This window comes from Bison bison, unplaced genomic scaffold (assembly GCF_000754665.1).
Source record: "Bison bison bison isolate TAMUID 2011002044 unplaced genomic scaffold, Bison_UMD1.0 scf7180017864146, whole genome shotgun sequence".
Classification (NCBI taxonomy): Eukaryota; Metazoa; Chordata; class Mammalia; order Artiodactyla; family Bovidae; genus Bison; species Bison bison.
In genome coordinates, this window is record NW_011494718.1 from 11,004,689 (window position 1) to 11,020,904 (window position 16,216).

A 16,216-nucleotide genomic window follows, 5' to 3' on the forward strand; every position below is an offset into this window, starting at 1 on the left:
GGGGGTGGGGGGGGGTGTGTGGTTTGGAGATGATTCAAGCACATTACATTTATTTGCACTTTATTTCTATTATTATTACATCAGCTCTATCTCAGATCATCAGGCATTAGATCCCAGAGGTTGGGTACCCCTGCTTTAAAACATAATCCAACCTTATGCTTCTTCAGCAGGAGCCGTAACTCTCTTCCTGTATCTCTGCACAGAAAGGCCATGGCCCTCAGCTTCCCCTGGCTCTTGGGATGGTGGCCAAGTGAAAAGTCAAGCTGGAGAACTCCCCAAGGTGGGTCTCAGGTAACCGGCTGGTTAGATTTTATCTTGCGTGGGTGAGCTAGCCTCACTAAGCCAAGGAGGCACTTGGCTTGGGCTGAGAATGATTTCTGTTTAGGTTTCTTCAGGCCTTGATTCTAAACAGCCGGAAGAAAGGCTCCGCTGTCTCGAAGGGCACCTTTCAAGAGAAACCAAAATAGGACGCTTGCTGAACAAAAGGGGACTGTTTGGCCACCAACGTGCTGAACGGGGTCTGCCCGTAGAACTGGAAGGGCTTTCTTGCAAAGTTAAAAAGACTGAGAAGAAAACAGCAGCAAGAAAAGATTCATCCAAGAAATCACCCACTCCAAACCTTCCTTCCCCCACATAAGTGCCAACGGATAAAATTTAAACCTCTTTGAAGAAAAGTCCAGCCAGAGCTCAGCTTTCAGGTCTTAGAAGGCACCAGCGTCCCAAGGCCTCCCCACTGTCAGATCAAACACACACAAAACAGTTCCTGATACAGGCTTGGTTTCCCCCATACCATACAAAACAGGCTTTTGTGTTAATCTACTTACTGCACGGTGGGGAAAGGACTCTAATTTCACAGCTCGGAGATAACACAAATAATTCATATGACATATTAGCGGAGTATCTGTGGGGAAAGTGTTTAGTTAGAGCTCATTGAAAACAATAGGAGCTTGGCCACCACGTCAGAAGGTGAAGAGAGGGTCCTTCCAGCAGGCTAAGCCCCCTCCTGTCGCACACCTTGGAGTTGTTCCAAGTCAATGGGGCTCCCTAATTACACAGCACTTCTTTATTCTTTAGTCTGTCCATGGTCTGGGACATTATCAACTTCTTTCCAGGGCCTTCAGAGGCCACTGAATACATGAAAGGCCCCTGCAAACTAAGTGCCATCAGTGTGCAGACCAGCAATTCCATTAGAATCATCAACATTGTCTCCACCTCCTTACCAACAAACTACTTGTGTTGTGCATTTCTCTGTCTCTTAATGGTAAACTTAAAAATAAAAAATATTCCCTTATCTTCCCTTGTTTCCCATGGCTAGACCCATCCTTTGAAGATCTCATGTTCTTTCTCAAGACCTTCTTTCAAGTTTTTCTCCCATGAAGTCTTTCTCCCAGGGCAGTGTGGAGACCTCTTCACAGCGATTATTCATTCTATTTCTCCCAACCTTGAGGTTCTGCCAAGCATGAGGCAGATTCCCTTTAGAGACAGGATAAATCAATCCTGGGCTGTGCAGAAAGTTTTTAAAAGGTGGGGGTAAAGGGCAACAACTCTACAATCATCAGTTAGACATGATGGGAAGGAGACCACCACCCAAGCAGATAAAACTCAAATGCAATCTGGAGCATCGATATGCTTTAAAACCTCACTCTGAATTAAAGACATTCTTGGTTTGGGGTGTGTGTGTGTGTGTGTGTGTGTGCGCGCGTGCGTGCATGCCTTGTATAGAATTTCTGAATCTAAAGCCAGTTTTTTATGATACTTTTCTCTGTCACTGTACCAATTCCTCCTCTTTACTTTCTCAGCCATACCCACCTGAACCTTAGGTGTATTTTCTCAGTATTGCATTTCAAAATCCAGCAACAAAACCTGATATAAAAATTTCACCTTCAAAAATGCTGCTTCATAACATCTCCACCCCAGCTATCCCTCCTGGTTAAATGATTGTTTGTCTCTTTAATTCCACAGCTGACATGCTGTCTCATACTCTCTGCCAGACCCACATTTCCAGCTGCCCAGAAGACACGTCCCCAGCACCTCCAACTCAGCCCATCCAAAATGGAACCCCTGTCGTCAAGCCATCCCAGCCAATAATCACACCCAACTCTGGGGTGACTCGCTGCTGTCACTACTTCTATCATGCACCTCCAATTTCACCTCTGAGCCCCATTCCAGCCCCAGCCTGCAGTATGTCTCTCCAGAATCACCACGGACATCCCCTGACTTGGCTCCTTCTCACCATCAATCCTCCACCCCAACTTCAACATACTTAGGCTTAAGTACTCTGTGTGTGTGTGTTCAGTCTCTCAGTCATGTCCAACCCTTTGCGACCCCATGGACTGTGGCCCACAAGGCTCCATCCATGGGATTTTCCAGGCAAGAATACTGGAGTGGGTACCCATTCCCTTCTCCTGGGGATCTTCTTGATCCAGGGATCGAACCCGAGTCTCCTGCATCGTCAGGCGGATTCTTTACAGACTGAGCCACTAGGGAAGCCCTTAACTACTCTATCAAAAAGAAACAAGGTATTTTTCACTTGCTCAAAATTTTGCCCCAGAAAAAGGTCCAAAAAGCTTAGCTGGGTCCCTGCCTTCTTTCTCCATCTTCATCTCCTGGTCCTTTCTTCGGCAAGGCTCAACTGCACTCATCAACCTAAACGTCTCATGAACCTGCACTTCATGAAACTTGGCCTCAAACACCTGCTCACTTTTTGCCCTCTGGCCAAATCACTCGCCATTTTTCAAAAAATTAGGCAGATGAACCCAGTGAGCTTCCCCTGATTCCTTTTGAAGTCTTTTTGCCCTCTTATGTGCATTATAATTTTTTTTAAATATTATAGCCCTCTCCATATTTTTTTTTTAAATTACTAGTTAATGTGTCTTTTCTGTTCATCAATTCCTTTCATTCAACTCTGTACCTCCACTGACCAAGAGGGGATCTGGCACATAGTAAGTGCTCAATTAATACCTGATGCATCAGTGAAAGAAGGCAATTTACTGCATCACCTTTAAACATCTGAAGCTTTCGAAGAATATCAGATTTTCTTGTCTCATCCCTGTTGTGCCTTGGCTGGCTCATTTTTCACATATTGATTCTAAACTGTACCGTCACTAGCATCCTGAAGGCATTCACTGAATGCCCAAATAAGAGACAGAGATGTACAGAAGACTCAAGACAGTCTACAACACTGCCCTCCAGGAACTGAGACCAAAGAGAAGATAAACTGAGCTGATGCAGCAAAATGTGACTTCAATAAAGGCTGTAACTAATTAACGCTAAAACCAGAGTGTGTTTGCTACTGAGAAATAGTAATGGACAAGACCAATTAATACCAACATGTTGTCAAACACCATGGTAATTTTCATTGTAATATTTTATTGGGAACAATATGATACTGATTTTTTTTTACCAAAATCTGCAATAAACTTTCTTTACTATTTTCTTAATCCAGATGCCAGCCATGGATGCTGTGTACTTTCTCCTCAAATGTTCATGGAGTTTAAAAATCAACAGGGTTGATCTGAGATACAGAAAATGCTCAGTTGTTTATGAAGAAAATTTGCTTTTGATATTTTTGATTGTCAGAGTAAGCATTATATAATGAAAGGTAAATATATCTTAAACTATATAAAATCTCAGATTTCCTGGTGGCTCAGACAGTAAAGAATCTGCCTGCAAATGCAGGAGACCTGGGTTCAGTCCCTGAGTCAGGTAGATCCCTTTGAGAAGGGAATGACTACCCACTCCAGTATTCTTGCCTGTAGAATTCCATGGACAAAGGAGCCTGGTGGGCTACAGTCCATTGGGTCGCAGAGTTGGACACAACTGAAGCGACTGAGCATGCTCACATAAAATCTCAACTCTTCGGATGAGGGGTTTCTGGGGTTTCAGATCACCAGGTCGGGGTGCTGACTGACAATGCTACTGATGTACAACAATGGAGTGAGGGCAGGTGAGAAATGCAGAGCACCATCAAAATCCCTTCCAGATGGCCTCTGCACGAAAACATGGAAAGGAGGTAATGGAGTCAGAAACTGAGTCCAGAGATGAACCAAGTAAGTCTTCAGGACCTCCCTGGACAAGGTTGGAAATCCATGTTCATTTACTGCCAAACTTGCCCGGTGATGCCAATCCTCCTGCAGGTTCAGGGCTAAAGTCCCTGGAACCAAAGTGAAGAGTAATTCACATGCCCCACTGGGAGCAGCCATATCTGAGGCTGCCTTCACACATCCCATTTCTGCTCAAGGGTTAGCTTATGACTTAAGGCATAAAAATATGTCTTTATCTTTCTGCTGTGGCAGAAGCTGTTTGGCCAGTGTTCCTTCTTGGGAGATGAATGACAGAATAAAATGACCGCAGTTCTGGGTCCTTAATGCTTTTTCCCCAACTTGAGACATGTCCATTAATAGAGGCTCTCAGACATGATAATAAGGATGAAAAGGCTGAAACGAATACACGAAGCCTTGTTTTCAAATGCTATCCTTGATACTATAATTGACTTGGTCAGCCATAACTGATACCTGTCCCCAGGCAAACCAACCAAGTTGTTAAAAAGGCAACACAAGCAAGCACTTTAATGCTAATCACGCATTTTCTTTTTGATCTGCCTGACTGGTACAATATGTATATGCCTGTGTGTGTATATGCGTATGAAAATATGTGTATATTTGAAGATATAAAAACTTACTTTTTCACTGAACAGCAGTTTATTTTCATTCCCTGACTGTTCAGTATTATAGGATTGGGGCTTCTCTGCTAGAGTCTGCTTCTTAAAGACCAGCTACTCTAAGTCTGTATGTGTGTATCACCCACACCATCACAATACAGATTAGACAAAATAGATGCTTAATGGTGTAATTCACTTTACAATAGCACTATTATTACAGCATTACTCTATTTTCATTACTACTGCACATTAGAATCAGCTTCCAACATGTTTGAGTGAAGAAATAAAACAACCTAATCACTGTGCCAATTAATTCTGTAAAAGTCATGTAGTATATCAAAATGAAAACATTTTCACAGCATCCCAGGAAGACAGGATTCCATGCCTGACTCACTTCCTCTAGCTTCCTACGCTTCTGCCCCACCACACTTTGACCTAGCCTAGTCCAATTACAAGCCAAAAATCAATCAAAGACCCTTAGCAAGCTTAATTGATTCTCTAAGAAAGAATATTATAATCCATCAGCACACCCTCATCTTGTGCTAACATTATTTTCCCAGATTTACCCAACGTCATTGTAGTCCCAATAACTACTCTTTCTCACGCTGTTCTCTCATCAGCTCAAATACTGTAACAGCAGAGTGATTTCAAGCAGGTTGTGAGTCTCAGAGAGTATTGCTTGCAAAGTGCATGTAAATTATTGGATTACATTACAAGTGAAAGACTCAGCAGTGGGTCACCATAGTGGAGCATTAATGTAGAGCAAGTTGAATGGGAACCCTTGCAGACAGGCTTCTCCAATGTGATTTTTTGGCAGGGAGGAGAAAGTGACTACGGGGGAAGGGAGGGCAGGCAAAGATGGGGTGCTGAGAAATGAGACATGAGAGAACACCGAGCACAGTAGGGTGGAGGGTGCTCCCCCAGCCTCGATGGTTGGAGGGGGCAGCCAGCAGTACTACGGGAATAGGGAGGACAAAGGGGAGGGGAGCAGGCAGAAGTGGGACTCTCCTCTTGTTCAGTTGCAGGTATGGCGTATAACCTCTGGGAAACCCAACAAGTGGCTGATGGGCTTGAACTTATGTGATTCATCCGAACTTGGCAGGATCTAGCCTATGGCAGATGAACTGAGGGACTGGCATAGGATCCAGTCCAGGAGAGAGAACTGGTAGTTAAATGAAAGGCCCTTGATGTCCTGGAACTCATTAATTTCACAGAGCAACCAATCAGAAACAGGAAGCAAAAGGGGCTGCAGACCTGAGGAGATGGGGAGAGGTAGGTGGAGGGGCCCTGCTTCTGGATGTGCTTCACCATCACCACCGTCACCAGAGTGACACTGGATGTGTGCCAGGCATCACGCCAGAAGCTGTATGGGCATCCTCACAGGTGAGCTTCTCAAGCACCTTGGGAAGCCAGCATGATTAACATCCCCAGTTTTCAGGTGACATAAGGAAAAGACTGAGTGGTGAATGAACTTACCAAAGGTCACACAGTTAGCACACCTGGGCCCCACTCCCAGCAGGCTTGTAACAACCACGTAAGCTGTTCATCATGGTCTGAGCTGCTCAAGACTGGAGCAGGCCTGGGCCTGCCACAACAGAGGGCAGGATTGGTGGACCCAAGAGAGACAGAAGTGGGACAAACTAGGGTGGCTGGGTCCAAACCCAAGACCCAGTTGGAGGTAGGAGCAAGTAGAAGCTGTGATTACAGAGCTGAATATTCTAAGAAGTGCAGACCTGAATATTCTGAGATGACAAAGAGCTCTCCAGGGCAATGTTGGAGACAATCTGTACAATTGATGAACACCTACTTTTTGCAAGGCGTTGAGCTGTGAAGGAATACATCATGGAGCTCATCTTCTTGCGAGGACCTGACTCTTGCCCAGGAAATAATACTAGAAGACAATGTAAAGAAACCTGGACAGGAAGAAGTGACATGTTGATTGAGTGAGCAAGGTCATCCATGTGTCTGAACACTGTAAAAGAGAACTACAAGAGGGAGAGCGTGAGTCTTATCAGGAGCTAGAATGACTGTAGGATCTCAGGAAGCAAGGAGATTGGACCAAAAGTGGGAACTCAGATGGGGAAGAGGAGGAGGGCCTGTACTAGTGAGAAAAGAAAGTGAAAGTGTTAGTTCCTCAGTTGTGTCTGCCTCTTTGCAACCCCATGGATTGTAGTCCACCGGGCTCCTCTGTCCATGAGATTCTCCAGGCAAAAAAACTGGAATGGGTTGCCATTCCCTTCTCCAGGGGATCTTCCCAACCCAGGAATCAAACCTGGCTCTCCTGCAACGCTGGCAGATTCTTTAGCCCTAGCCCATACTAGGAATAGAGAGAGATAAAAGAGGCTGAGGTCAAGACAGATGTGGAAGAGAAACCTTAGAAATCTTTGGTCAAAGGAGACCCAGACAAAGGGCTACACCAAGATGTCACGAGGAAAACTTAAGATCAAGCAAGGCAGGGATTCTGAGTTCCCTAGTCTATTGCTTTCTTCCCAGAGCTTACTTAGCACAGTGCCTGGCACAGAGAAGGTGCTCGGTAAAGTTTTGTTGATTGAAAGAATACCACCCTCGTGCCTGTACACAGTGATGACAAACTGCAAGCAAAGGGATTCCCAGAATCTATATGCTGAACCAGACTAGACAGATGCGTGTCTAAATGAAATAGGATGTTAATGAGCATGTTCTAAAAGGGCATAAAGATCCTGAATGATTACAAATAACAAGTATTTACCTTATTTTCCCTCCCTCAACTCTTCCTTGAAATTATAATAAAGTAACACTTGGAGTCCCACATCAGTAACTATGGAAAAACCTCCCTCCCTCCTTCCTTCCCTCCCTTCTTCCCTCCCAGTCAGGCCATGGCCCACAGAAAGGCTGCTTCAGCCTCATGCCAAGGATACGGGTTTTCAACTTCATGGAGCCACCCATATAGACGGTGAAACCAATCTGGTGGCTCACGACTTGTATTTTGTCTTTAAATAATAGAGGAAAAATAACAGAGCATTGCAGGTAATGGATAATTTATATGCAAAGTTTATTGATGTGTGTGATATATCTGTGTACTGGATTTCAATATATTGCGTTTTTCTCATAATAAACACATGAAGGACACTGCACTAGAAGGGCAAGAAATTCCAATATGAGGACACTTGTTTTCATATCCAAGCTGAATGACCTTTGTTTTCCTGGCTAAATACAACCATCAAAGGTGCTGCTCTTTGGGCCAGAAAACTTGCTTCATCCTGAAACATCATGAAATTCTCTGCAACATACTAAAAGTTCAGAATCAGTTCCCTCAAAGTAGCATCAGTTTCAGAACACACAATCTCTTTGAAAAAAAATTAGATTTATTTTTTTTCCAGTTACAAAAATAATACACACATTAATGCAAGAAACTCGGAAAATAGAGAAGGGCAGAGAGAAAGAGAAACTCATAGATAACCCCACTATCCAGAGATGACCACTTTATCATTTCATCATTTATGTACATTTGGGCCCATGCGAACATATACACACACACACACAGTTTTTATAAAAATGATCCCATTCCATGCACACTACTATGAAAGCTGTGACTTTTCACTAAGCACAAGATCCCAAGCATCTTCCACTACAACATGAGTTTTACTGACTACATAGTATCCCATTTGCAGACTTGCTCAGGAGCATCCCCATAAACAGCCCAGATAAACCCTCTGCCTTGAGGAAAGATGACAGCTGCTGAGAGACGCCCTCCCCCACTGTACAGCTAGGGCTGGCTGCCTCCAGCTCCAGAGAGTTTAAAGGCTCTAAGAACAGAATGCCGTACTCTACATCCCTTATTTTACTTTCTATTAAATCAGAGCAGGAGATGCAGACACAATTTTCACTATGCCCCTGAATGGCTTTACTGGCAGAGCCACAAGCTTACTAGCTAATTTTTAAAGAATAATAAAAATGCCCGATGGGATTAAAAAATAATAATACTGAGAATGTTCTGCTATTGATGCACAGCCAAGACAAAGTGTGTTGACCTTCAAACGTATCTCCACCTAAGGCTTGGTTAACTGATACCTATTGTAATAGCCTCAGAGTGGGGCATCTCCTGGTGGAAAGGAACTTACTGGAACTTCTGAGCATCTTGACACAGCATACAAGTGGAAGGAACATTGTTAGGGAGGACGAAGATCTGCGTTCTAGTCACAGCCTTGTTATCTACTAGGAATGGGGCCTCAGGCATATTCTGACCTCTGTGAAAGCCAGTTTAAAAGGGGAGAGAGGGTAGATGAGATGATTCATAAGACCCCTGCTGGCTCTAACAGGTTTTAGTCTAATAAAACATGACCAATGGCAGTCTCATGAGTGAGCCCTACATATATGTGAACATGTACCCTCACGCTCAAGATTAGACATCAAGCTTTAGAATTTTCTAGAGTCCTCTCAGGGGAACCCCATTTGTTATACTGAATCTCCTGGGAGTCTCGAGAAAGTTTAGCAGCTCACCAATCTTGAGGCACTTTCTGTGCTTATTCAAAGAAACGTGCTTATCCAAAGTGGGTCACGAGTGCCAGAAACGGTAAAATACAATTCCGGCAATTTCACCCTTGTCAGCATCAGTCAACCAATATGATCACTGAAAGAAGCATCGTCTTTGATGATCAAAGTATTTCATTTGCCGTGCTTTACCCCTGCTTCATTACCTGCACAATTGAGAGTTATGGGCAGTTCACCCTTCCAGGTGCCTTTCAGATATATTATCCTTGTCATGCAAACTTTCCTGGGAGTACATGCTGTATTGTCACTGTGGCCTTCTTACCATCATTCACTGGCTTTATGATTGTACAGTGAAAATGAAAAGCAATGCAGTTTATTTAAAAGTTTTTAAACTTGTGAAATATACCCTTGTTTCTTCTCTGATTTGACTCTCAGAAATCCATTAACTTTTAAGCAGTCACTCCTCCCCATGATTGGCATCGATCTTAAGGGATGGTACAGGTCTCTTTGCTCCTGGAATGGCGGCATCCCATCAGGGCGTCTCTTCTCCGTCTCTGTCCATTTCTTCAGGTTTCTTTAAAACTAATTAGAAGAGTCAATAAACACGCCCGCCAATTCCCTTAACACACTCGGAAGCACATCGGCCTGCCCTTCAGACCTGTTCTTGTTCTGTTGCTCCAAGTATTCCCTTACCTGCCTTTGTCAATTGGCATTCTCGACAAGTTCGTCATAACTTCTCAAAGTGTCAACTTTTCCTCTGTTCATCGTCCTTGTTAAAGATAATTTAAAATTAGAAAGGCACGTTCCCAGCCATTACAGAGTCAATGCTAATTTCATTCTCTTTTGCACGTAAGTCTCCTTCCCTCTAGAGATTCCCTTCCTTGGTTCGCAGCCCCCACTCCCCAGCCCCCAAAAGGCAGCATCCTTAATCTCTGTACGCACGACCCCCTTCCCCTGTTCCACCACTCTTATCTTCCCTCCTCCCAAATACTTCACCCAGCGAAACACACTTTAGTATGTGGTTCTCCTTCCTTCACTCCACTTCTGAGAGAAATGTCTGTGTCTGGAGATTGTAAAGTCACCTTCAGGAAAGAGGCATATAGTCGGCTGTCAATTAATCAGGATAAGACAGAAAAAATTACAATGTGTGCAGTTCTACTTCTCGGTACATGCATTTATGCTTTGGGGATCAAGAGGATTTCTCGCGCACAACCTAAAATTCGCAGCGATACCTTTTTGTTGGGCTATAGTGAATTCTCTACCTAGCAGCAATTCTCTACCTAGTCGTTAATAGTCTGGATTATTTAAAACAGTGATTAGCATACTTTATTATAAATTCAAGTGTTGGCCCCTCCTGTTTCTCCCCCATTCCGTTTCCCCTCTATTCTTTGCAACCTGCCTGATTCTCCTCAGTAGCACTCTTTGCTTATAAGTCAAATGACTCTATATGTATTAATTTTTAGTCCCACATTGAGTTTGACACATAGATTTTAAGCCAGTTTATTCTCCCCCATTAGGCACAGAACCAAACATCACCATTCTTGTCACATACACAAGTCCATCAAGTTTCAGGGTGTCATTTATACACCCTTTTATTGCTTCTTACTTCTTTCACACACGCCTACCACTTACGTACAGCAACTTCACAACATTCATATTTCATAAACTTCATCAGTATTCAGCCAAATCCTCCCCCAAAGTAAGCTAGGTATTTTTAACAGTGCGCTGCCTTCTTTCACAGGCGTGAGAATCCTGCACTGGGCGGTACCCTTCCTGGTGCCCAGGAAGAACCTCATCTATCACGGTCTGTTCACGGATGCAGGCACTTCCTAACTGTTTTCAAAAACTTCATGATCATTGATGATCAAAACTCCGATGCCCAATCACGCAGTTAGAGATGACTGGAGGCTGGCAATTATAAATCCTCTACACCTTGATTATTCCTCTGAGCTCCAGGGAAAGCAGCATGGGTGTAGCAACTGCCTGGGAGGGCCTGGAGGCCTCCAGCACTTCTCAGACTGTGTGGAACCTGTCCTCGCCATTGTTGTGGGCCCTACAGACAGTGCCTCGGAGGCCACTTTCTGTGGACAAGACAACCACCAGGAGACTGCAGGGCCACGCCACTGCCAATGTGCCACAGCACATAATGTGACGAGACGGTTTGTAATAATGATGTGTCAGTGGAGGCCATAAACGTATGTTAGGAAAAAAATATGTTCTTCCACCAACACAAGGGAATTGCTACCTATAATTCCTTTTAACATTAGCACGCACGTAAGAGCCAGACCTGGAACGGAGCCTGCCTAACCCACGGGGTATGGTACATTTATACTTCATTATGCCTCACTCCACTTTTCTAACCATTTCTTGAGACAACCTCCTTGGTGTCTTTACTCCAAAAGCAAAGTAATAACAACAAGGCTGTCACAAAAGAACACCAAGACTCCCAAGCTGAATTTTCGACAGTAGGATATCAAAGATATCACAAGATAACTACGGACAACCATTAAGTCAGCTGGGAGGGCCCTGAGAAAGTCAGCCCTTGATGATGCGGTACCACACTGTCCAGCGAACAAAGGCCTAAGCTTGGATAGACAGCTTCCTCTGGGGAAATCTATATGCTCTTTATTGACATTCTTAAAAGTCTTCCTTCTAACTCTAGAACTTCCTAACTTTCAGGGTTGATGAAACCCTTTCAACACATATAAGGAAGAAGCAAAATTAGTTGATATTTCTGTGTACCATTACAAAGGGAAAAAACTGCATAATGTTATGGTAATACAGCACATAACTTATTTGTAAATACAATAGCTTTGCTAAATTTTTGAGAATGAGTTTACATTTTCTAGAGAAAGAATTAGCGCCTAGACTTGGATTGAAATTTTAAAGTAAAAACCTTAACTAACCAGAATCAACTAACTGACATGAATTTCTATTCTGCTACTTGCAACTCAGAGAGCAAGGGAGGTAAATAACAAAACAGACAGATATTGAGGATTTAACCAAAAAAAAAAAAAACACAAGCAAACCACCAACCATTTCCAAGCTACAATCAGGACAGATTTAGCCCAATCTCTAACACCGTCTCCATTTACAGTTCTATAATGTACAATCAGAACTCATCCTCAGAACAGTGAGCTTGCGGTACCCTAAGGATCCCCAAATCTCTAAGAAAGATTCAATTACATCCCCAGTGTTCTTCCCAGGGCAGGAAAGGGGACCAGCACACTTTCAAACACATTTGATAAGGAAAAGACAAGAAGTGCTTCTGCTCACTGTGCCAGAAAAACAAATTCATCAGTGATGCTTTGATACTCTTATAGAAAAATCATGGTTTATTGTATCTTAATCAATGCTTGAACACTCATTATCTGGAGAGTTCTGGGCAAGCATTAATTCACAAGGATTCAATTGTATTTTTCTTAACATACAGCTTAATAAGATGGGTGAACATTTTAACAGCTCATTTCAAACCAACACTTGCCCTTCTGAATGAGATACCAAGGGAAAAATAAAACAAATCTTCATTTAAAAAAAAACATTTTATTTTAAATGATGGAAGGGAGAACATCTTGGGGAGACAGAGAGAAGCAGAGAGGAGGTTGTTCTTAAATTCTCAGCAAGGAAGACAGTCTTCATTTTCAGAAAGGTACTGTACATTCGAGGTTGGTGTTCGCTCTGGCACCTGAAGGCCTTTCAAAGCAGACTCTTCTGGCTGTACAGGAACCTATCTCTAATCTGGGATGAATGGGTCAGGGGTCCCTCCAGGAGGAAGGATGCTGTCTACCTCAGAGTCTCTGCACACTGGCTTGTACAAGACAAAGAGGATACGATATTTGAGAACAGTGACATTTTCTATAAAAAATTTTGCACATGGGGCAATCACATTACAACTCTCTCCCAGATACCTGAAATGTAGTTAAGTATTTTGCTTCCACAGACAGAAATACATAGATGAGCTTAGAAGGAGACGGAAAAATGGTGGGGGTTGGGGACAGCACCTTCAGAAAAAGTGGCACGTGCTATAATGGCCCACACTCCATCAACAGGGTTCTAAGCAACACCCAACTTAGTCAGTCCTTCCGACATCACACACACAACTTCCTCAAGGTAAGAATGGGAGAATCAGGAGAAAACTGTGCATCTTAACTCAGAAGTGACCGAGTATGGCTCATGGAGAACACCTGGGCTTGCCTGATTCACAGTCCAAAGGCTAGCTCTGGACAGGAGTCAGTTTGCTTTCAAAAACAATTCAGCTGTCACCAAAGACCTTCTGAATATCTGCATTCGGAGGCACTATCTATTGCAATTAACAATCCTATACCTCCCTACATCCCTCTTAGGAGTCTGGTGTAGAAACAGCAGTATGCACTGTACCCCCCAGCTCTACCGACTTGAAAACACAAGCTTAATGTCTCTTGGTTAGGGGGGTCCGTCCCTGCAACCTCCATATTTCAGTTTCAGAAACCGAGATGTTTTCTAAAGCCAAGGGCTCCTCTTAACACCAGCAGGTGACTAATATTTAAAAAAAAAATGTCTGCTGTAAACGTTTTTAGCCACTCAGGATTTGACTTCTAGATTAATAATTCAATTCTTTTTAAGAAAGAAGGGGGAAGCAACAGAAAAGGTTTTCATAATCATCCTCAAATGCATTTTCTAAAATTATTCTATTACATTTTTAAAGGGTATAATTATAAATGTTTTTATGAGCAATTTACTGGAAAATGAAAGTCCCTTAGTTTAAAAAATAATTATTCCATCCCCCTGGCACAGAATTTTATCCCAGCCAGTAGCTCCTTAAACTACAGGGCATCATTTGTTCACTGGGGAGAGCCAGGTCCACGTAAGAAAAGCTCATCTGAGAATCAATCTCTAGAAAACGCTCGAAATTGCCAGGCAAGAGCACCGACCAGAAAGTGAATCAGCCTAGACTGAAGTGGTGAATTGTGGAGAAGTACTTTGAGAGGCAAAGATTCCTGTGGGTCTAGAAGTCCTCAGGGCTACAACTAAACTTGTTAACTGATTATAAGTCAATCTAAGCTCAGCTTCCAGGGGGTTCGATCTCAACCCAACTGAGCTTTTCAGTGTTAATCCCATCTTTTGGCTTCAATTTTTCCCTTAGGTCAGCCTGCCCTATCAGCCATCCACCTGCAGCACCGGTGTTCCAGACCACCGATGTGGCACACAGCCCCCTGAGGATAACTTTAGGGAGGTAGAATGTGTAAGTTTCCGGCATGCATATACTAATGAGATTGTGGAAGAGGGTTTTTAACAACAGTTATGTCACAATGCTCAGGGCTCCCTGAAGCCCCTGAAAGCCTTGTTAAATTCTTGTGGTTCTTCTGCTTCATTCTTACTTCCCATGTTGTCTCCTGCCTTTCTTCCCTTTCATTGGGCTGAAAGATGGGCTGAACAACAACAGCCATCACTAAAAACACCCTGAAAACAAAACAGTTCTGCTGAAAATGCTAACATACCCTGCCCCGTTGTAAAAAGAAAGGGAGGCCGTCTTTCAGATTATAAAGTCACATATTTGATTTTGGAAGTGCAGGCACTAATGGTGCACGGTCCATTCACCCGTGGATTCCCAGGAGTTTAGAATCCAGCAATAGCTTCAAGTCTACCTAGGTAATGTCTCATGAGGTCACCTCAATGTCATGAGAATCCTGACCACAATCTCTGCAGACTGCAAACACTGGCTGCCTGGAAGCTAACCCCGCTACCTCCCAGGAAAGCATCCCCCAGATCAGAAAGCGGCTCTCTTCACCCAAGGCCAAAGTCTCCACTCAACCCTCCTTGAGGTTGAAAATGCTGATTTTAAGGTGATGGTGTTTGCTTTTCCTTTTGCGTTGTGTGCCTGTATGCTTTAAGTATTAAAAAGGCGTAATCACCTAGTGTGTAGGTTAATTTCTTTCCGATATTGTAATTTATGCAACATTAATACTGGATGCCAGCTCCAATTTTCTTGCCGCTTACACTCTGGGAGCCGACTTGCATATTCTGCCAATTCCATTACATCATCTGAAAACCCAAACATTTCCCATTTTCAAATCACTCTCATCTACTGAGCATACTTACACATTCCCTCTTTTTCTCCCTAGCTCACATGCACAAAGATTGGTACCCCCGAGGAGCAGACAGTACATCTGAGGTTAAAGTCTGCAAATGCACATAATTTCTGGAAGCTATTACTACTGCTGTGTTAGCTAAAGGATGCCTCCATCTCTGACCTTCCTTTTCCATTCAGACTGTTATATAACAGAGTGCCTGCGTGCAGGATGTGAGTTGAGTGTTTGGGCCTTACCTCCTCTCCCTCCCCCCATTAACTCTCCGGAGGGATGGACAAGAGGTGGGTTCAAAGAAGAGGGAGTGGGGGGTGGCCCACTAGGGGGCAAGGGGATGTGGGTCAGCAGGTCAGTTGCACAAGATGCATCCTATCTGCACTTTGTCCCTCTTCCCTTGTTGCTGAGCCTCCGGGGCTGGTGGTACCGAGAAAGCCCCATCGGTTATATAATTTGCAAGAACAGCAAGTTACGGATTTGCTAGTCGGTTCTGCAGCCTGCCACCCTGATCTCTTGCAAGAACACCTTCTGGCAAGAATGACACCTGAAGATGCTAATAACACACGGGAGGGGGATGGCTAAGACAGAGGGGGTGGCAGCACAAACCAGAAATTAGTGCGGCTTCCTACATACTATGTTCCCCTCTTCCAAAAAAAAAAAAAAGCCTCAGAAACACATGAAGGGGATTTTCTCCAGTGTTTCTGATTAACCCTGTTACATAACCCGCTCGCATTCCAAATCCACCGTCTCAGGTCTAAATATACTCTTTGCAGCCAAAAGCTCTCTACACACAAACTCACCCAGCTAGCGGCAAGTCCCGGCCCCCGGCCCCATCGCCCTTCCTATACTCCCGACCCTCGCTGCCCCCTCCCTCTCCCTTAAACAGCGGTTTGATGTGTTCGCTCTTCCGAAATCGCCTTTAATTAAATGTTTTTCGCATGTGTCATCCTGATGGCTTTTACTGTACTCGAATTCCGTGAATGGGAAAGCGCCTGGACAGGGGGTGTGGCTAAGGTGGGGCGGG